Source organism: Puma concolor, chromosome D1 (assembly GCF_028749965.1).
Source record: "Puma concolor isolate L17-30 chromosome D1, mPumCon1.1.hap2, whole genome shotgun sequence".
NCBI classification, from domain to species: domain Eukaryota; kingdom Metazoa; phylum Chordata; class Mammalia; order Carnivora; family Felidae; genus Puma; species Puma concolor.
In genome coordinates, this window is record NC_141676.1 from 99,844,096 (window position 1) to 99,866,499 (window position 22,404).

Genomic DNA, 22,404 nt, shown 5'->3' on the forward strand with positions numbered 1-22,404 from the left:
CAAGATCATGACCTGAGCTGAAACCAAGAGTCAGATGCTTAACCTACTGAGCCACCCCGGCGCCCCATATGACAGCTCTTTGAAGGGAGCAAGCAAGGGATTGCTCATTCCCGTTATATAGTCAAAGACACTGAGGCCCAGCAAGGTAGAGTCATATACCAAAGGCTGCACTGTGACCTTGAATTGGTGGTCTCAGGAGGACCGTCCTCTACCACCTCATGCCAATGTATCGTGGTTACGTGGGTGTACACACACGCACAGATGTGCGTTCACATGTGAACACGCATGTTTAAATGTCATGGTGGAGGCTTCCTGGGCACAAGAAGTCAGCGTGAATGCCATATGCAGGGGGAGCTGTCTCCCTAAGCTGGGCCCCCGCGGCTCCACACTGTTGCCTGGAAGAACCATCCACCCCCATTATCGGCTGTCCGATCCTTGTACTCTCTCCACCCCCGCCCAGCCTCCCCCTCCAGAAGAGCTGCTCCTCCCGGGCTGAGATCTCCAACAGGCTGTTCTGGCTTCCAGAAGAGCTCCGTGGGCACGGGGCAGCGGTCCAATCCCACAGAAGCCGGCCCACTCCCACTGCTGCGTGCTGGGCTGCGCGCTGCTCGGCCCTCTCTTCCCTTCCTCAGTGCAGACAGCAGGCGGCTCACCTTGGGTCCAACCTGCGTCTCCACTAAAGAAACAGCCCCTCTTCTCCATCTGAATTCAACAGGATGCCACCCCCCACCCCCTCCCCAGAGCTCTCATCTCCTGATGGCCATTTGCTCATCAGGGAGAACAAGGCTCATTCCCTCTATCTACAGGTGGTATCCGGGGGGAAGCCTCGCTCGCCTCTCACCTCTCTCTACTCTAACAGAGCCGTAATCCACAGGCCACAGCAGCGAGGGGGGAACCAGGGCTACCTTCCTTGCTGTCAATTTTCCAGCTGGGCTTATCTGCGCCTTCACATGGTGTTCTCTTGTCAGAGGGGCCGGGGGCTATATGTGACAACCGGGTTAAATCAATGCTGCCTCCTCCCCATCCCCCTGCCCCCCAATTCCCTGTCCTTTTGCTGAGGACACCGGAGCGGCTCCCTGGCTTCCGCAGAAGATGCTGGTGTATTGTGACCTGTCCTTATTTGATTAGTGTCTTACTCAAAATGCCTGGGGCTATCTCTCCACAGAGAGAAGGGGAGACGGAGAGAGAGAGAGAGAGAGAGCGAGCAGAAACAAGTCTCCCCCTTTCCCCTTTGTTGCCTGAGCCTCTGGCTCTGGGAAGGTGCTGCCTGGGGGAGGCAGGACTGCAGGGAGCAGGGTGGGGAGATGGTGTAGTGTGAAGTCAGGGAGACAGGAAAAGGAGAACCACAGAGGCCAGGAGTTTTGAGGACTGTGAGCTTAGGATCGAGGTTCCCAGACGTTGATTCATAAACCTTTCCCAGACATCCCATGATTATCCTCTTCGTGCCACCATGGTGGCCTCTCCAAGCTCCGGTAGTAGGAGTTGGTAAGACAGGCTTTGTATATTCTCTCAGGCAGGAGAAAACGTGTGTCCCGGTGGCCCCAGTTGGTGAATGTTCGGTGCTACGGCACCCGAGGTCCTAGATCCTGGTCCCACAGGGACCCTCTGTGGCTTCCACGAACACAAGCGAAACACACCAGACCCGAGAGCCATCAGACAGATGAGTGCCAAGGAGTCCTGGAAGGGAGTGTGGCCCTGTCCACGTGAGCCCTTCTCCATGGTTGGAAGAACAGCTCAGAATTTGCTGACTCCTCCTTGAAGTCATTGGCACCCTCCAGTTGTCTTATTCAACTTGTCCGGCAGTCCCACGTGACAGTTAGTGTTGTTTTCATTCTCCAGACAAGGAAGCTGAGGCTCAGGAGGCCAGAGGGCTTTCTCAGGGCAACATCCAGCAAGCTGTAGAGCCCAGACTCAAAACTGGATCTCCTGACGCTGGTGCCAATAATCCCGCCATGACTCAGCTAGAACGGACAGTAGCCAAAATGGTGGCCATTCTTGAGGTGTGAGCCGCTCAACTTGCAAGGCATGTCAAGAGCAAAACAATCAGGAAGGAGGAGGTACATCCAGCCCTCCCAGACACGTGTGTTTTGACGCTTTTGTTTTCCTTCCCAGGTAGTCATGAACTAAGCCGGCTCGTGGTAGACACAGTCCGTAGCGAACGACAGGTACAATGCAAATTCTTACGCACACTCACCGCCGACCGACACCTGCAACTTTGTGTTCCAGCATTCCCTCTCTCACCCCCGCCCGCATCCCCTGGGAATCTATTCAAATCTAGTCAACAGAGCAGCAAGGAGGAGAGAATAAACCTATATGAACACTGTATTTCTCTTCGTCTCCCTCCTTGTGGAAACAAAAGAGAAACCATGCAAAGCCTCATCCGATATTCACTAGGAATCATCCTGACATGATCCCAAGAACATGAGTCCTTTTCAAACCCGCGGTCCCAGTGTACCCACTCCCTCGACTGAGCGCAGGCGGAGCGGGCCGTGTGCGGGGCTCCGTGGCTGGCAGAGGCACTCGGTGGTAAGGCTTAATTATGATTCATGGAGCTGCGTTGTGAAGATGGTTTAAAGCCACTTAATTAGTGTAGGAATATACCGCCATAATTATCCTGAAATATGACCTAATTAACCTATGGAAAAGCCAGGCCCACTGCTTGGGAATGCCGGAGACATTAATAGCCTATTAATACACTCAGTCTGCTCTCTAGCACAGCTTTGGGGGGACACAGGGCTGGGGGGGGGGACACAGAGGAGAGTAGGGTTTGCCCTGAAGGGTGGTGATGTTTTTAAACTGTGTGAAGTGGGCAGGGAAAGGAGAAGGGAATGATATTTACTGAGAGCATTTATGAGCCAAGCAGTGTTTTTAATCTGTTCCTTAGTTAATCCTCAAAACAACCCTTTGGGATAGATATTCAATTTCAGAGAAGTTCCTTAACTAACCGAGGTCACACAGCCAGGAAGTAGCTGTAATGGAATCCATTCCCTAGGCTGCTCCAAAGGCCATGCTCTTCCTGTTATTCGTCACTGCCTTTGGCAGACACAAAAGACTCAGGGAAACGGACAAAATAAAGAAAAGAGGCTCTTTCAACACGAAGGAGTTGACATCCCTCCAACGTTTTAGAAAAATGGAGCCATTCAAGCTTCCTGGAGGCAGGTTCAAGGTTACAACTGTGCGGTGCAGGTTGGACACTGCAAAACCCTAGGAATCACCATTCACATAGGCTGCAGTGGGAATGATGTCCCACTGTAGAGCGCCTGTATGACCTGGGAGACCGCCCAATGTGCCTCTTTAAGTTCCCTCCCCGCCCAAGTCACCGACCCTGGCTTTGAGTCCAGATATGGGCCCAAAGCCAGAGAAGCCACCTCTGGGATAATCCTTAACAAAGCAAGATTTGAACCCAGTCCTCCCCAGGAAAGACCCCGGCACCCAGGGTCACTCAGGCACCAGGATGAAAGTCCAGAGCCCTCCAGGGGGAGCCCAAGAGCCAGACTTCCGCTTCAGAGCCTGTCTGGCCAGCAGGTCGAGGAATATTCCAACAACGTCCTCATTCTTCCCTGATCAAAGGAGCTTGGATTGAACCTGCTGTAATCATCCGTCGGGGAGTTTGCTTAAAATTCCCCTAATTACGGGAGAGCAGAAAATTGCTACGCCTCAGACTGAATAGAGAAATCGAAGGCGCCCTGCTCCCAGCTGCCTGGGGAGACAAGCCAGGATGGGAATAGAAAGGCTGGGAGAGGCAGGGGGGCGACGATGGGTGGCAGCGACAGGAGGGAGAGCCAGGAAGGGGGAGAGGAAGGGAAGGAGCCTGCCGCAAGGGGGGTGGGCGCGTGGTGGCTGGCTCAGGCGGGGCGCGCCGCGGCCCCTGCAGAGAGAACGAAGCCAGGATGGGGGTTGGGGGGCAGCCATGTAAGGAAGACTTAGCCAGAATGCCCCCTCCCATGGCATGAGCTAGTTTTCGAAAGAGGCCTGGGGAGCCCATAACTCTTGCTTAGTTTAGAAAGTAGATTCTTGAAACCAATTTGACAATAAATTTCATATATAAATAAAAAAAAAAAAAAAAAAAAGTAGATTCTGGAATGTCTTCCCTGTCGGGAGAGGGAAAGGAAAGAGGAGATGGACAGGTCAGGGAAGGCAGCCTGCCTCCAGGCACCCTCTCTGGTCCCTGTATTGCTCCAGGCACATTGAGGGGTCTAGAGGGAGGAGGAAGCACCGGAACCCTGCCCTTGGGGAGTCTCACTCTGATGGGGGAGACTGAGTCAGCACCCCACCCAAAAGTAAGGCTCAAAGAAACCCTACACACTCATGCCCAACACATGATGGCCCTGAACTATAGGAAGGGTATCACAAGGTCCTGAAGGGGCTGGAGTCAGAGGGGAAGGTTTGCTGGGGAGGCACATGCTGGGCAGGAGAAGATAGGTGGAGAAGCAAGGATGGGACAAGGGAGGGAAGAGTTTGATGGAGCCCTGCAGAGTACATTACCACTTTTTAGTTGGGGGAGGGGGGGGAGGAAGGCCTAGGGAGGGGAAGTCACTTATCTAAGTCACACAGCTCATCAGTGGCTGAGATGGGGCTCAAGCTCAGACTTCAGACTCCTAGTCTGTGCATTACACCCCCATGGACAGGAGCAACAGGGTGGGGAGGAGTGGTCAGAAGGTGGAATGCTGGAAGGAAAGCCAAGGCCCTTTCACGGACTACTCCATGTTGATCACAAGGGACGAGCAATATTCTCAAGGTCCCCCTTTGCTAGCACTGCGCTGCCCCATCAGTGAGCTCCCCGGGCTCCCCACCCACAACAGCGTGGAACAGGCTGATGCTCCTGGCTGCTCTCACGCTTTCCCAAGGGACTTCTCAGCGCCTCACTCAAGTCCCTGCGGGGGCCGCAGCTTTGGTTGTCTGACAGCCTGGCTGCCCTACTGTATCTGTCCCAACTTCCGGGGTGGTGGGATGGGCTGAGACTTGGGGGGTTGCAAGCTACGGAAATCTACTCAAACTGGCATTTAGATAAAAGGAAAAGTTTGCTAAAAGGACACAGGAGTGTCTGGTAGGCAGGAACGTGGCCAAGCGTGAGTCAGGACTAATATCAAGGAACCAGGAGTTCCTGCTGCCCATCACACCCTTCTGCTTCTCCTTGCACATCTGGGCCAACGTCAAAACTCACAATGGTCATCATGGCTCCCAAGCCCACGTGTAATAAACAACGGTGTCATGAGACAGTTTCTAGGCCCTATAATACCCCAAAGATAAATTCTGATTGGCCCAGCTCTGCTCGGGTGCCTGTTCTAATCCAGTTGACCTCGGTCCAGGGGGTTGGGTCACGCTGAACAAATGGCTGCCGTGTGCTCACCACTGCGTGTGAGCAGGACGATTCAGGAGCCACAGTGAGTCAGACAGTAATGCCACAACGGTCAAGGCAGTGGAAATATGCTTGGGTAGTGGGTGTGCGGTGGACAGGCCTGGGGGCGGAGACTCGGGCTTACCTGTCTCAGCAGGTGCTCTCAAGGCAGTCAAGGCCTCCACCTGAAGCCCAGTGGTGAGTAACACACATTCAGTGTTTCAGACACCACAGCTTGGGAGGCCAGCTGCGGCCGAGGCAAATCCTCAGGTGGGAAAGTTAAGAGCAAGGGGATTCGGCCTGGCCCCTGGCCCTCAGTGATAGGCCAGTGTATGAAGGCTGGAGTCCTGGCACGGGGCCTGCCAGGAAGGCGGGCCAGCCTCTTGGGCTCCAGGGTGGTTATCCGAGGCTGGGAAACCTGTACTTTAGAAACTTGACTATTTTCATGCTGTTTGTATTTTCTGTAATTACTTCCCTTTTGTTCTCCCTTAGTATTTATGGAAGTCCTTTGTGAAAATGCCAGCAGATCCCAGCAATGCTAAGACGAACCAGCAAAGGGGTTTGTGTCTCTTCCTGGGCTCAAGGTAAAAGAGACACATCCTGGAGCCTGGGAGTGGAGGTGGCAGGAACCTGGCCAGGAGGACAAGGGAGGGGCAGGGAGGGGGGACAAGAGCTGCAGCTGAGAGGCTCCTCTTCCCTCTTCCCCTGGCCCAGCTCTTTCTCAAAAATGGGGAACCCCTGGACTTCCTCTGAACAGTCTGTTGTCCTGAACTGACAGAAAGTGTCAGTGCTGCTCACTTCCTGTCTGCCCCATCTTGGGGCCAGCCAAGGCCACCCTCGGGCCAGTCTTGAACATGAACTCCTGAGGAGCTATGCCCCTGGATGCTCCTCAGGTGCGGGAGCAGGGACGGGGATCACACAGGTGCCAGCCCAGAGGAGGGGGCCTGCCCCGGGACCCAGGGAATGGGAATCCGAGCACCCAGGACAAGCTCTCCCTTGATCCTGGTCTCCAGCAGCATCCAGGTCTTCCTCCAGGTTCAACTTCCCCAGCCCTGACATTTTGCTGGGTGCTACCTTAAAACTCTGCATGGGCATCGGCGGGGGCAGGGAGGCGGCGGGGGGGGGGGGGCTCAGTTTATCCCTGGGTTCAGGGTTCTTCCCTGCACTGGAGAGATGGACAAAGCTCTGGTGTTAAGAGACCAGAGGTACCCCTGTGGTTTCTAGGGGGCCATAAATAAAGGTCTAAAGTGGTAGAAAGGACCAGTGATAGAGTCACGAAGAACTTTGCCCTCTGATATTAAGTTACTTGTAAGCAAATTATCACCAAAGCATCCGTGGAACATCCTGGCCTGCCCATCCCTCTCCCCACCATGGCCGGTCCTGGCCAGATGGAGCTGCCCTGGGTGGCTGAGCAGCCCCCACAAGCGAGGTGTCCGCAGGCAGAGAAGCAGCAACGACATGGGACATTAGGTGCTGATGGCTTTGCCGAGCAAGAGAATTGCAATTAAGGATGCAATGTGTCCCTCTGGGGGGCTGTCAGACAAGGATCCAGAACAAGGGTCTGGAAGCTGGGGGCTTAGCAAAGCAGCTGGGGTGGGGAGTCAGGCAGAGGGGAGCCAGGACAGGCCTGTGGAGGTCCTGCCTCCACCGTCTCAGCAAGCTCATCGACAACAACAAAACACCACCACCTGCCATTTACTCGGGGCCCAACATGCCCCCGCTAGACGGTGGGGGAGTGCCGTTATCCCACTTTTCCAGATGAGATAAGGAAATGGAGGATTGGAGGTTAGGTCACTTGTCTGGAGCATACAGAGAGCGGAGATGAAACTCAGGCCCAGCTCCCCTGGGCGCCAAAGTCAGGGCTCACAACCACCCCAACCTCCCCCGACCGGGCCCACTTGGTGCCCGGGGCCACGACAGCACTGCTCCAGCTCAGCGCTTGAGGTTTCAGGTGGGTGAAGCCCTAAGGGGATCGAGACGCCCTGGCAGCCGCACGGTGGACACCATCTCTCCACCCTTTTGTGGGGGAGGAAGGGGAGGAACATCTGGCTTGGGTGACACGCGGAGGCCATGACGTGGCAGACCCGGGGAGGTGGGAGGTGAGGAGGGGTGCACACGTCACCTCGAAGCCCGTGTCTGAGCTCCCCACCTACCTCGCTCAGACCTCCCACTTTGGGGAACCCTGCTTCTGGTCCTCCCACCTTAGGCTCTCTGCGGTGACATCACCATGGCTGACAAGCTCTTCCTTATCTATACCAAACACGCCTGAAGGAGGGGCACCTGCGCCGCTCCCCCAGCCCTGCTTATTTGTTTTTTTTTTGTTTTTTTTTGGTTTTTTTTTTTTTTTTAATTTTTTTTTCAATGTTTTTATTTATTTTTGGGACAGAGAGAGACAGAGCATGAACGGGGGAGGGGCAGAGAGAGAGGGAGACACAGAATCGGAAACAGGCTCCAGGCTCTGAGCCATCAGCCCAGAGCCTGACGCGGGGCTCGAACTCACGGACCGCGAGATCGTGACCTGGCTGAAGTCGGACGCTTAACCGACTGCGCCACCCAGGCGCCCCCAGCCCTGCTTATTTGCACACACCCGCCACCGCCCCCCCGCCCAAGAGGGACTCTGAAGGTCAGGTGATATGTGGGAAGCAGCCTGGGAAAAACTGAGCCCCTTTTGGGAGCTGATCATACCACACACACTCAAGATGGAGGATGGGAGGGAGCAGGTGGGTGGGGCGAGACGGGGAAAACGAAATGAGAGAAAGATGACAAATGAGATGCTCCCATGCCCCCAAACCAGGCAGGGGTGCCTCATGGCAGCAATGCTGACCTGGGGATCAAGGAGCAGCTGAACGGGGGCTTAGGGCCAGAGAGACAGAGTCATCTAGTCTTGGCTCAGACCTGTCCCCTCGGGCTGGTCTTTGAGCCTGTCCTGGAAACACACGCCGCCCATCTGGGGCCTCGTTCCATCTGGTCAGAGCCCAAGGAGGTGAGGAATAGCTGGGCTCCGAAGCTGCCCGCACTTGGTGTCACTAGTTTGCTGGGAAAACCTGGGTGCCTGGAGCCTGCAGAACTCACTCCTGACAGGAAGAGAGTTGACTGGAACCCCAAGAGGAGGGGGCAGCCTGGGGGTTCAGGAAGGGAGGACAACTCAAGACAATACCCTACTTCACCTACAGCGCCTGCCCCTTGATTCCCACCGGCCCAAACTTTATCCTTCAAAACCCCACAGAAATGCCACATCTTCCATGAAGCCTTCCCTGACCTCCTAATGAAGTCTGCCCTCTCCCTCTTTATCCCCACCGATCTCCTGAACCTCGTCCCTTTCTTCCTTGCCTTGTGCCAACCGGACTCAATGTGTCACTCTACGGGGCAGGCCAGCTCTGGCTTATCACACCATTATAAGAGCTCTGGAACAACTCGGGTAAGTTGTTGATGGAGAGGAGGGGTTCACTACTGAGCTGGACAGGTGGCAGAGTGCTCCGATCAGAAGACACAGGAGGGATTCACGAAACAGCAGCTGAAATGAGACTCAAGAGGGCCACTGCTTGCTCCCTGAAATCCAGACTGCATTTGGGGGTCGAACAGAAAAGAAGCCTGCTTTTCCAGAGTCCTGGGGAACCGAGAAACCAAATGTAGCGCCCTCACAGGAGGGGCAAGCACGGACCGCTGGGAGAATAAGCTGGAGGGGAAAAGTGCCCCCACCCCGCCATGTGGTCCTGGTAGTGGCTGTGGCAGAAATAAAATCACTTGTGTGTTTAACAATTGGGTTTCACTTCAGTTCTGCTTGCATGTTTAGAAGTTCCGTGTGCTTTTTGAAACCTTCCATTTTTCTCGTTATTGTGTTCATGTTTTCCTCTTCAGTTCTGAGCCTATGGAGCATACTTGTAATCCCTGCTTTACCATACTTGTCTGCTAGTTCCACCATCTTTCTTATTTGGGGGAGGGGGGTCTGTGTCTGTTGCTTGGTCTGTTTTCTGGTTACAGTTCATGTTTTCCTTTTTCTCTGCATGATTTATCATTATTATTATTATTATTATTATTATTATCATTAGGTGATGGATATTGTGAATTTCACCTCGGGATCTGGACTTTGTCATATGGTTTTAGAGAGAACTGGATTTCGTTCTGGCTCGCAGTTATCTGGAATCACTGTGATCCTATGAAACCTTGCTTTCAAGCTCTACTGGGTGGGTCCAGAGCAGCCTTTGGCCTCTGACTAAGCTCACATCCTTCTGAGGACTGTATCCAATGCACCACGAGCTACAAGCTCTCTCCACCCTCACAGGGACAAATCGGAACCATCCCCAGCTCCTGTGTGAGCTCAGGAATTGTTCAGCCTTCTGCTTTCCGCCAGAACCTCGCGGTGCTCCACCCCAATTATGCCCAGATCAGTGCTCAGCTAAAGTTTCACGGACCCTTCTGCAGATTTTCAGAACTCTCCGTGGACAGGTGCACCCCACTCCAGTGTTCTTCTTTACGAATTATAGCCTCCTCAGTCCCAGTCTCAATCCCCAAACCTGAGTCTTCCCAATTCAGCCCCTGGGCTCTGTCTGGGATCCCTGCTCCTTTGCTTTGGCCTGGGGATAAACTGATGTGAAAGTAGGGCCTCTCTTCTCCCAGGGACCACCTTGTGCTACTTGTGGCCTACTTTCTGAAAGTAATGGTTTTAGGTATTTTACCCAATTTTCCATTGTTTTCATCAGATGTACAGTTGCTGGAGCAGTTACTCCTCTACGGGAAGAAGGGGAAGCTTCCTGGTCAATAACTGTTCGTTGGGGAAATCTCCTAGGAGAGCTCAGGTGTGCCAGAACCTGCTCTAGGTGCAGAGGATAAAGCATTGAACTGAATGGACAGAATCTCTGCCCTCAAGGGGCTAATAGTCCGGCGGGGCAGGGGCGGGGGGGGGGGGCAGCCAATAAACAACAAAAAAACATAATAGTCATGCATCATGTTAGAAGGTGAAAGTTCTATGAAAAATAGAGCACTATGGGAGAGAGAGAGAACTGGGGAAGGGATCAGTGTTTTAGAGTGCTCAGGAAGGCCTCACTAGGAAGGCAAACTGAGCAAAGTCCTAGAGGAAGGGAAGGCGTGAGCCCCACATTCAGGCCTGGCTCACTCAAGGAATAGCGGGGAGATCAGTGTAGCTCTGGGGGTTCAAGTGACAAAGACACAAGGTGAGAGAGACAAAGGGGAGGGGCCAGACTACGAGGAGCTCCCACAGGCCCCAGAAAGAGAGCAGACGGCTACCGTCATTATCCAGATAAGAGAAGGCAGGAGCTCGGGCCTGAACGGTGGCCACAGAGCTGGTGGAAGTGAACTCAGAAGATTCCGGGTGTTAACGTTGAAGGACAGGATGAGAAAGAGGTCACGGATGACTCCTCAGTTTTTTGACCTGATCAGCTGGACGGGTAGAGTGGCCATTGACCGATATAGGGACGGTTGCTGGCTAACAGGTCTGCGTGCTGGGGGCAGTCAGTCTGAGTGTGGATGTGTTAGGTCTGAGATGTGTGCTAGACAGCCATGTGCAGGTATCCATTGGGCGGCTGGACTCTGGTTGAGAATTCAGGTCCAAGGCAGTACGGAGGGAATAAGGCTGGGGAGGGAACCCACCCGGGAGGTCTGGCCTAGTGATACTCGAAGGTCACCAGAGAGCACCCCGAGGACCGTGCTCCACAGAACACCCTTCTGCCTCCACAGAGTGGGGCAGGGGCTGGCAGACCAGGATGGACCAGCTCGTCCCTCCTCTAATTCCAAGAAAGTTGGCCCAAACCACTAAGGGCTGCCAGGTGGCATCAGTGCCCAGGGGCCACACTCCAGGACCCCCGGGAGAGGCTGCATCGGCGACTCTGTCCCCCAGGGCCCATCTTTGCTACTTCACAGGCTGCCTGGCTCCCATTCATGACTCTGGACGACAACACTCGCTGCCCTTGGCCCTAGACTGGCTCACCCTGATACCCTGCTCTTGACACTGAGTTCCCGCCAACTCTGCCCGGTCGCTCTGAGCAGGACACCTGTTGGCTGTGCTTCCCAAGCGGTCCCTGCTACACCTCTTACTCCGGGCTCCCTCCACTCTGCAGGGTGGCGGCAGCTGGGGTATGACTCAGAGGAAGCCCTCTCCCATCCCCAGAGAGGGAAGGTCCAACAGCCCCGGGATCTGAAAGTCCTTCAAGATATCTAGCCTCCAATCTCATCATTTCAAACTTTGCCCTTTCATCTAATGCTCTCCACCTGGAACAGATGGGCCCTCAGCCACCCCTTCATTTCCTTCTCCGTTTCTGCTCCCGCTTGGGTGCTCTCCCTCTGTTCTTCAGTGTCTCCCGCACCTTCCTCACCCCGACTGGTGCCCCCGCCCCTGCTCTCTCACCTCAGTCCATCAGTGGATCGTTCTTCTCAGACAGTTAGTTTAGGGGAGTGTAGAGAAAACCCTTGCTGACTCTGGTGAACGTCCTTTTTCCCTCTTCACCCTGGGGAGGCCAGGAATCAACTCGATGCCTCCAGAGTCCTCTCTGCTCCAGATGGATCCCCTCCCTCAGACACCTCCATGACCTCCCTGCATTGTCCTGCGCCGTCCTCGCATCGTCCTGGCTTGGCCAGACAGGCCCACCCCTCAGGAGATGAACATCTTCACCTCCACAGTGACGGCTCCTCCTGTTCCCCCGCCCCCACAAACACACACAGGCACACACACACACATGCACACACACATGCACACACGCACACACACATACACACATGAGCACGCACACTGCTCCTTAAGTGATAGCGAGGGCACTGGCCAAGTGATCCATAGCTCCTTTTTCTTCTGCTGCTGCGGTAAAATATGGACAGCGAGAACCGCGGGAGAAATGAGGCATGAAAATTAATCTGCTTTACAATCCTCATGAATATTTAAAAGCTGATGAATATGTAACTACATTTCTTTTCTCCTCCATTAGTGTCTGCTTTTGAGTTACTCTATAGCTCCCTTTGGTTCCTTTGGGGGCTGGTTGGCTAGACTGATTTTTAAATTGGTTTTACAGGTGCCTATAGCTCTCGGGTTCCCCCCATCCCCAATCCGGAGAAGAGCATTTGTCCCTTTAAAATTCCTTAGAAAGGCCTGGCAAAGAGAGACACAGAGAACCCCCTCCGAACCATGTACCATGGAAGTCCAGAGGGGAGGACAATGCTTCAGAGAAGACACTTCACAGTGGGACTCACAGAGCACACAGAGCAAACCACCTCCTTCTACCTGGGCCTCAGTTTCCCCTCACTCTCCACATCGTGGGTCTTTCAAGGCCTTACTGCAGGGTGGCCCCGAGAAACCAAGAAATCAGGCAGCAAACCAGTACTTTTTGCCTACTCAGAAGAATCCAGCATTAAGCTAATTGTTTGGTACTTTGCAACCATCTCCTGGACCCTGGAACCAGTCCCTTCGTCTAGAACCACCCTTGGAGTGTGTGGGTCATCCCCTGGCCTATCCTCCCTGCCACTTCCTCTTTGGCTACTCTGGGAGTCTGTCTCCCACCCATTCCAACCATCTGAACCGGGCTGGGCAAGGGAAGGCTGCTCACCCACCTACCCACAGCCATCAATCACCCCAGAGCAGAGCAGAAGGAGCAGCGGGGCATCTTCCCAGAGCAGCAAGATTTCTCCTGGAGCCTGAGGCAGGATCCAGCGCTGAACTGGTGTCCTGTAGAGGGAAGGCTGGGTCCCTGATGGGGGAAGGAAGGCACCGTGGGGTGGGGCAATGAGGTGTGGGGAGCCATCCAACCTGCCAAGTTCCAGAACACAGCCCAACCTGGGTGAGGATGTGCAGAGCATCCTAAAGTCCTGAGGCCATCCAGAGAATTCCCGGTTCCATGATTAGCACTTGGAACTCCAAGTCAGAATGGAACACGGCTATCTCCCGGAGGGTTCACCTGCCCATACCTGTCTGGTCTCTCCTTTCAACCTTCATCCTACACAGAGCTTTGCAAAGCATTCCACGCCCTGTTTTGATCTTATTTCCTCCCTTCTAACAATCCTCAGAGCCTCCTCGATTTCTGGCTTATCAATGTCACATCCGACCTTTTACCTCAATCCCCAGCTATCCTGGCCCCTCACCCACCTCAGTTCTCCACCCCTAGGCCCATCCAAGCTAACATGCTCACCATCCCAAGCCTTTCACTTTCTGCCCCTGGCCCTCTGTTCTGCCTCTACTGCGCTTGTCATTTCCTTCCTCCCAGACTCCACTCAGAAGTGCCTCCAACAGGAAGGCTTCCTTGGTTTAACGCGGCCCTACTGAACAACCCTGTCATCTTCTCCAGTTCCCAGGTTTTCAGTGTGGAATCTGCAGGGTGTTCATTGGCACCATTTTCACGTGCGTGCTGCAGGGGAAGGGCAGTCTGTCACACCATGTCTTTTAAAGAGGACCTGCTCACGGACCTGCTCACGCAGATGGCAATCAGCGTCACAGCTTCCTCCCAGAATGGCGGCTCAGCTGCAGCACCAAGTCTGTGGAAATACTCAGCGGGCCCGTCTCACTGGCCCATGCCCATGCCTTCAGATCAGCTTCACTCCCCGTCTTGTGCCAGGCCTGTCCTGCTGCAGGCGCTTCCCAACGCGGGGACCCAGGCCTCCTCCCTCTCCCCCTCCCTCAGCTCCCGCCCTGCGACCTCACACACAGCATCCGGAGTGACACCAGGCTAGCGAGTGGCGAGTGACCGGAACAGAAATACTGCCCCACTTGGGAGACAGAGAAGGAGCTCTGAAATCCAAGTCATGAAACCAGGCTGTGGACAGGGCTCTGCCCTGTGATCTGAACCAAGCGACTCAGGTTTTCCTTATTCAAGCAGGGATAAAGATCTGTCCCTACGTGAAAGGTGGATGGAGAAAACCAAATGTGGAAATGCTTTGAAAAGTACAGAACACTATATAAATATTGGCGCCTCTGCTATTATAATAATCGTGAACAATAAACTGTTATCATCGTTACCATAAACGTATGGCATTCCCCAGCGCCCCCTACTTCAAAAGGATCCTCTCACTGAGCCCCCTCTTGCTCGCCTTCCCCTGGCTGGGGGAGGGACGGGGGTGCCCAGTTGGATGAGTGCCCCTCGGGATCGGCAGCTCATTATCCACGATAGGTTCCCCAAGCGGCAACGTCACCTTCAGCCCCTGGCCTCTCCGCTCCCGAGCTGCCTCAGCAGCAGGAACAAGAGCGTGCCTTGTCAGACAAGCCCTGCATCTCCATAGAACATGCTCCAAGCATAATTACCCATCGGAGAAGTGCGCAGGCCCCGCCCTTATCACAGAGCTGCCGCCACCACTGGATTCCTGCTGCTGCGGCAGCTGAAGGCTGAGCTGCCCTGGACCTACGAAGCCAGAACACTTCTCCAGCTAAGCAGGGCCAGGTAGAGCCAAGCCCTAGGAGGCTCCCCGGGCCCTGGCTGTGAGTAGCTGGGAAGCCTCCGGTGGCCCAAACAGATGTTGAGCCTGGCTTCACCACTCCCCAAGCTAGTCCCCACCCGCCCATCTTGAGGCTCCCTCTGGATGGGGGATATGTCCACCCTAGGCTCCCTATTTCCTGCCTGTGGCCCCTCTGCCCCGGCCCTGACCCCTCTCCTTGGCCTTCCCACCCTCCCCTACTCCACTGCTCCCAGAGACTAAGGGGTCACCTACAGTGCTTGAAGATACAGACAGGCAGTTAGAGTGGGTCCCGTTCCCTAGAGCCAGGTGCGGCGTAAGGCAAGAGAGGTGCCACCTCCTTCCTCCTCCCCCCTCCACCTACAAGCCTTCCCCAGGGAAACCACTCCCAGATAATCCTCTGGAAAGATGTGCCATTCCTGCCTCCCCCACATCCCGCCAGGCTGCTACGTGACTGACTTCACACCATGAATATCATTTCTCCCACCGTCTGGGCATTCCATCGCCAAGGGAAATGACCCAAACCCCTGGGTCCAGCAGAGGTCTGCGTTCTCCACCTACCTGTCTCTAGACAGTGACCATGTCTTAAAGAGATGGGGAAATTGAGCCCTGAGTTGGGCACTTGACTCCTTTCATTCATCCCTCTGAGTGGGGCACAGGTTTGAGGGTGGAAGAGAACCAGAGGACATCTGGAGGCCCCTGGGATGCAGCCCTCCCAGCTAGGCTGTCAGAAGGACCAGGGACACCTAAGGTGCTGTTTATCCTTCTAGGAGTTCCACCCTATGGGAGCAGAAGCTCTGAAGGAGGCTGATTCTGCACTTGCTCCTACTCTGTGGAACCCCCTCTCTCCCTCCATGCACCTCCTCACATCCCACCCTCTGCTAGCCTGAGCGCAGGGCAGGGCCTGCAGGGGCCATGCTGTCTTCTCTCAAGCCAGATGTGGGTTTCTCCAAGCAGCCCCAAGCCTATTCTGGGACTCTAGATCCCTGCCCCCCAGGGATACCCTGCCTAGTGCCATCTCAGGACTTCTGGGGGTTTATATCTCAAATCTAACCCCAGACTAAGTCAGACCCTTCCATCCAGGATTCTAAGACACCCATAGCACCCCTCGCTCTGAACCCTGCATCCTGAGTCTCATCCCAGCTCTTCCCCACTTGAACTCCACAACTGCCGTAGTGACAGCTCTATGGGTAGGATGCATTGAGACAAATGGGGCTGTGATTAGCTAGCCATCAATATCTCTTAAAGGCCCATTCTCTCAAGAGCTGGCAGGTCCCTCCAGTCCCCCGCCTCCCTGAGCCAAGCAGAGATTCCCCAGGGCAGCTCTAGCCCCCCCCCCCTTTCTTTCTCCTTCCCTTCCTGCTCTGGCCATATCAGCCAGATGGATTATGTCTTATTTCTTTTGGATTTGGCTGCAGGAACCAAACAGCATTTAAGGCTATTGATTGTTCAAAAGGCCAAGTGTATAATGTACCAGAAAATTAGTTTGGAGTGCCCGGCAGGAGAGCAGTTCCACTCTGGCCTCAGATTTACTCTGTTCTGGTGGGCCAGGAGGGGTATGGGGTGGGGGCCAGTGTACTTTTCAGTGTCTCCAGGAAGTTCTAGGAAGTCAGCCTCTCCTCGTGGCCAAGCTGGGGCCTTCTCACCATCTAGTCTACCCAGGTGAGCTACGTTATAGCAATACCCCTCCTTCACTTCAACCCCCATCCATTCATTCCCTCCAAATGGACACACACACACACACACACACACACACACACACACACACTGGTTTTTAAATGCCTACACATACGCATGTACATGAGATAGTCCCATGCTCACCGACAGGGCATGTCACACACACTCTCACCTATGCACATATGAGACGTTCTGTGAGTCCCAATAAAAGCCTTTCCCTTTGTCTAAAGAATCTGGTGCTTAGAAGCATGACACAAAATAGGTGGTTACTGACGTTTACTCATCTCAGCTGAATGGAGGCAGAACCATGGACAGTTCCCCAGCCCCTCCATGTGCCTGCCCTGGATCAGTTAGTTCACCTGACCAAAAACAGCCCCAGCTCACATCCAACTGGAGTCACTATTGGTAATCACGATAATGGCTTTCATTTTTGAGCACCTATTATGTACCAGTCACAAGCCAAACTCTTTGTATGAATCATCTCATTTGGTCCTCACGATCTCCCAGGTTGGAGTTATTATTACTGCACAGATGACAGAACTGAAGCTCACAGAAGTGGAGTAATTCTCCACAGTTTTCATTGATCTTATCTAAAATAACAAAGGCAAGGGCACAACTTCAGGGGGCCCTGTTAAACTGTACAATCTCAGGACGCCTGGGTGGCTCAGTCGTTTAAGCACCCGACTTGATTTCAGCCCAGGTCATGATCTCATTGTTCATGAGATGGAGCCCCATTCAGGGCTCTGGGCTAACAGCACAGAATGAGCTTGGGATTCTCTCTTTCTCCCTTTCTCTCTGCCCTTCCCCTACTCATGTTTGTTCTCTCTCTCTCTTTCTCTCCTTCTCCCTCTCTCTCTCTCTCTCTCAAAATAAACATTTTTAAAAATAAATAAATAAACTGCACAATCTTCATATGACAGTAACTTCACCAGACAGGTTTTCCCTAAAAGGAGAAGAGGAGAGATTGACGTGTGTCAGCCCATAGCAGCAACCCCTCAATGTCAGCCCGTCACGTATTTCCCATCTCCACCACAGCCAGCCCCAGCTGGTTTGATGCAGACAGGAAGTGTATGCTGCGTTGGTGTTCAGCAAAAAGTGAGCAGGTATTCCTGAAGCCTGAGAATCAAGCCCAGTCAGGGCCAAAGTCACGGAAATCTTGCAAAGAGGACACTTCAGAGGCTCAACGAAGTGTACAGAAGTGAGATGATGTCCAAGGCAATGGTATCTCACAGACTTCCCAGGTTTAAAGAAAGGAAGGTAGGGGCACCTGGGTGGCTCAGTTGGTTAAGCGACCGACTGCGGCTCAGGTCATGATCTCACGGTTCGTGGGTTCAAGCCTCGCCTTGGGCTCTGTGCTGACAGCTCAGAGCCTGGAGCCTGCTTCGGATTCTGTGTCTCCCCCTCTTGCTACCCTTCCCCTGCTCATGCTCTGTGTCTCTCCATCTTCTCAATAATAAATAAACGTTAAAAAAAATTTTTTAAAGAAAGGAAGGTAACCAGGACATTGCCAAAGGCAACTGTCCAGCCCCTCTCCTGCTCTCCCTGAAGCCAGTGAAAATACTGAGAAAGGTAAAAGATTTAGTTCTTTTTGAAGAACATTTTCAAGCCATCTTGAGAATGATGGCTGAATTGTCCAGCTAAGGCAAAGAAACAGACTCCTGTAAAAAAAACATGACATTGTTTTGTAACAGATTGAGCCACACTCTTGTCATGGACAGAAGAGAAATCATTTCTATTTATTGTGTCTTCTAGATAAAGTCAGACTAAGCAACACCTTTGGCAGGAAAATATTCATCGATTGTCACTGATGCCCCAGCTGACCCAAGATCAGAGAGTCAATGTATCTGCCAGGGGAACTCCAACTCCCCAGGCCCACAAAGTAGCTCAAAATCATGAGAAAAGGTCATGCGCCATCTGGTTGTGAGCATCATTGCCCACCTTTCTCTCATCCCTTCCCCATCAAATAGCCACTCCAGCTTTATTTCACATGTCAAGATTCTGAGACATTCAAGAAATCTTTTGTACAGCACATAAGCTGGGACCTGTGGAACAGTGAATGTCTACACTACACTTCCCTGAGAAATGTTTCAAAAGGTAGTGAGCCAAAGTGGAATCACCTATTTTGTTGCCTTACCTTGTATTTCAGGGTTGAATCCAAATGACCTTAGGGTATTTCCAAAGATACAGTTCACCCTAAAAAAAAAAGATAAATATTCACCAATAGTCAAGACCAAATGCCACAGGGGGTTTCCAAAGGTGCCAACAATGTGACATCATGGGCATATGTATCAAACTTTCTAAGCGGGCCACACTGAAGGAACCACACGCACTTGGATGTGGAAACTCTGATGCGTGAGAGAAGAAGTTAGTCTAATTTTTTCTTGTCACATCAGCAGCTAGCCACTAGCTGTGGATCCAACACTTTTCTTTTTTAAGTTTATTTCTTTATTTTGAGAAAGAGAGAGAGAGCACAGGAGCAGGGAAGGGGCAGAGAGAGGAGACAGAGAAAATCTCAAACAGGATCTGCACTGTCAGCACAGAGCCTGATGTGGGACTCAAACTCACATACTGCAAGACCATGACCTGGTCTAAAATCGAGTTGGAGGCTTAGCCAACTGAGCCACCCAGGTGCCCCATCCCCACCCCAAGCCCTTTCTCCTGTTAGCTGGTCATTACACTGAAACCAGAAGGGGCAAGAATGCAAGGGTGGCTCGATGAAGCAGGTGGTGAATCCTACCTGGAGTCAGGACACCCGGGTTCAGTTCTGGGTCTACCTTTAATTACCTGTGTGGCCAAAGACCTGAATCCCTTTGAGATTCAGTTTTTTGTTTTTGTTTTTGTTTTTATTTTTTTAATGTTTATTTTTGAGAGAGAGATGGACAGAGTTGAGCAGGAGAGGGGCAGAGAGATGGAGACACAGAATCTGAAGCAGGCTACGCTGACAGCCCAGGGCCTGATGTGGGGCCTGATCACGAACCACGAGATCATGACCTGAGCCAAAGTTGGACACTTAACCGAATGAGCCATCCAGGCACCCCTCATTTTTTTGTTTTGGTTTGTTTTCATTTCCAAAATGATACCAGTCATGCCCATCTGTTGGTAGGACTGCAAGTCTGGGTAAATGCGATAGAAGACCTGGCACGGTGCTTGGCACACAGTATGAATAATGTATGTTAGGCGGTGCTTTTGGAGGAAGGGGTCGGGCAGCCACAGGTCCTGATAAAGGCCCGGGAGTCGTCCTGAAGCCTTGAGAGAACAAGGGTGATGATGGGAGCTAAGGAGACAGAAGAACGGCACAAATGGGGGAGAGATGGGCATGACCCTAACAGACACTTGACCTACAGAGATATGTTATCTAGGAATGGGTTTGACCCCAGGGATACAGAAAGGAGGCAGGTTTCATCAGGTATCAAAATTAATCTAGGACCTGAACTCAGAAGGAGAGAGAAGGCAAGGTGCTCTTAGAAAGAAAGATACTCTTCGTTATCCTAGGGAAGGGTTGGAAACTGGCTCACACTACAGTGAAAGAGGGAAGTTAGACAAGAGGAGAAACTCCCACCAAGATCTACAAACCCCTTCAACAGGCTGCTAAGAGAGGCTCTAGAAATCTGACAGGCCATTGTCCAGAGACAGGGGAATGGGTGAGGTAGACTGGGGAAGTCCAAATTCTTCTCCCTCTGAGATTCAGCCAGTTGAGGTCTCTCTCAAGAGCAGCCCTCCAGCATAGAGAGGGGGCCCTGTGAAGCCCCGAGAAAGCACCAGTGTGGAAACTTAGCAGTAAGCAGCAATGCTAATGAGTGCCAAGAATAACAGTGGCTTCTTAATGGAGCCCTTAATGAAGACTCATTTGGGGTTTATTAACATGGGGAAAAAAAAGCACATATTCTCTCCCCAACTCTCAGAGGGCTGGGCAGAATAAAGGGCAGCCCCAAACATGGGGTCGATCCCATTCCCTGGGTCCTGCTTGTGATACCATAACAGGCTCTAGGAAGTGGAGTAGCAAGGCAAGTTCAGAGCCCTGAAACCTTCCTTTGCCCTGTGGACAACCCACTTGGATCCCTGGATCTCACATAGCAGATTTCCAGCGGCTCTTAGCTCTGTCACTTACAGACAAGCTGCAAATAAGAACACAAAGGAGGCCCATCCCCAAGGTGGTGGTAATGATTTTAACAGGCAGATACACTGCATTAAATATTTAATTAGAATACAATCCCATCAAAACTCTTCTACGATAAAAGACTAAAGGGGTGCCCGGGGGGCTCAGGTGGTTACATGTTCGACTAGATTTCAGCTCAGGTCATGATCTCATGGTTCTTGAGATCGAGCCCTCCATCGGGCTCTGTGCTGAAAGTATAGAGCTTGCTTAGGATTCTCACTCTCTGTCTCTCTCTCTCTTTCCTTCTCTCTGTCTCTCTCTGTCTGTCTGTCTGTCTGTCTCTCTCTCCCTCTCAAAATAAATAAATAAACATTTTTAAAAAGAGACTAAAAACCACAGCCTTCTAGGACTCACCCAATGTTGGCCACTTATTACCAAGTATAAGTGTATATACCAAGAATATTGTCTCTGTTGGCTTCCAAATACAGCAAGAGGGATTCAGGTTAGACCTAGAAATTCAGAACTTTAAAATTTGCAGATGACCTTGGAGTTTATCTAATAAAATCCCCACTGGAGCCCAGAGAAATTAGAAATTCATTAAAAAATCAAACAGCCAGTTGTGTCTGAGCCATAATCTGGGACATCCATGACATTGCTTCCCATGACACCAGTCTTTGCCCTTGCTGGCCTCCTTTTCCCAGGGTCATGCAACTTGGCTAAGTAACCATCCTTGGGACTGGGCTGGCATGAGCAAGATGCTATCAGGGGGCACATCTGGGCTGAGGTCTTGAGGTGTCTCTAATGCCCAAGTACTAGCCCAGGATGCACCTAGGGATTGCCCTGCTCAACCTTTAGATGCCTAAATGCTCTTTGTTGATGAAATAGGAGATCCACATTTTGTAGACCACTGACCCCCTAACCTCAAATGAGGAACCTCATCAGAGGGACGAAAATCATCCCTAAATAGCTCCACCATTACCCCAGCCACACCTGTAACCACTTCGCCAATAGTTAATGCACAATTACCAGGTTCGTAAGAGGAATGTCCTGAGAGACTATCAAGTAAGAGGGGAAGGACTTCTCCCCACCAGAGCCTGAATCCTCCAGGGAGGGGACTTCCTCTGCTTGGCGCTGGGAAAGTCAGGGAGCAGGCAGTCTCTGCCTGGGAGGACTCAACCTGATGGGAGGCAGTCTACTCCCCTCCCCCACCAACATCAGTGCAGTTACTGAGTGACAGCTGTGTGCCCACACCGTACTGGGCACTTAACCCAAGTTATTTCTAACCTAATTTTCACAGCACCTTTGTAAGGTAAGTATTATTTTGTGTCTTTTAACAGAAAAAGGAGAATGAGACACAAGTGGAGTAAGACACAAATGGCTTTAATTCAAGAGCTGCAAACTGAACACCTCAATGTCTAGGGGACCCCGAGCATATTGTGACAGTCATTGCAAGGAACAAACTGTGGAAGGTCTCCCAAAAGAGGTTCCCTGGGACTTTTCGAGAAAGGCAAGGGGTAGCTGAGAGGACGTCATTAATAGGTGGCAGACCTATTGGAAAAGAGGCTGACATTTATTTATTTTAAATGTTTATTTTTGAGAGAGGCGGGGAGGGGCAGAGAGAAGGGGGGACAGAGGATCCAAAGCGGGCTCTGTGCTGACAGCAGACAGCCCGATGCGGGGCTCAAACTCACAACCACGAGATCATGACCTGAGCTGAACTCGGATGCTTAACTGACTGAGCCACTAAGGCGCCCCAAGAAGCTGACACTTATTAAGCAACTGCTCTGTGCGCTGAGCTCTAAGCCCTGATGCTCACTGTACAATCTCATCTAATTCTCACAACCACCTTCTGACATCAGTGTTATGATGCTAAAGAGACTCAGATTCAGAGAGGGCAAGTGACTTTCCCAAG

General features: G+C 52.4%; 1 long non-coding RNA gene across 1 annotated transcript in view; it reads right to left on the reverse strand.

Moving 5' to 3' along the window:
- Positions 1-22,404, reverse strand: part of LOC147576927 (uncharacterized) — a 253,624-nt gene that overhangs the window by 88,832 nt on the left and 142,388 nt on the right. Inside the window, exon 4 of the long non-coding RNA XR_015241302.1 lies at positions 18,531-18,589. This is a non-coding gene — a long non-coding RNA (uncharacterized LOC147576927). The remainder of the gene's footprint in view (positions 1-18,530; positions 18,590-22,404) is intronic.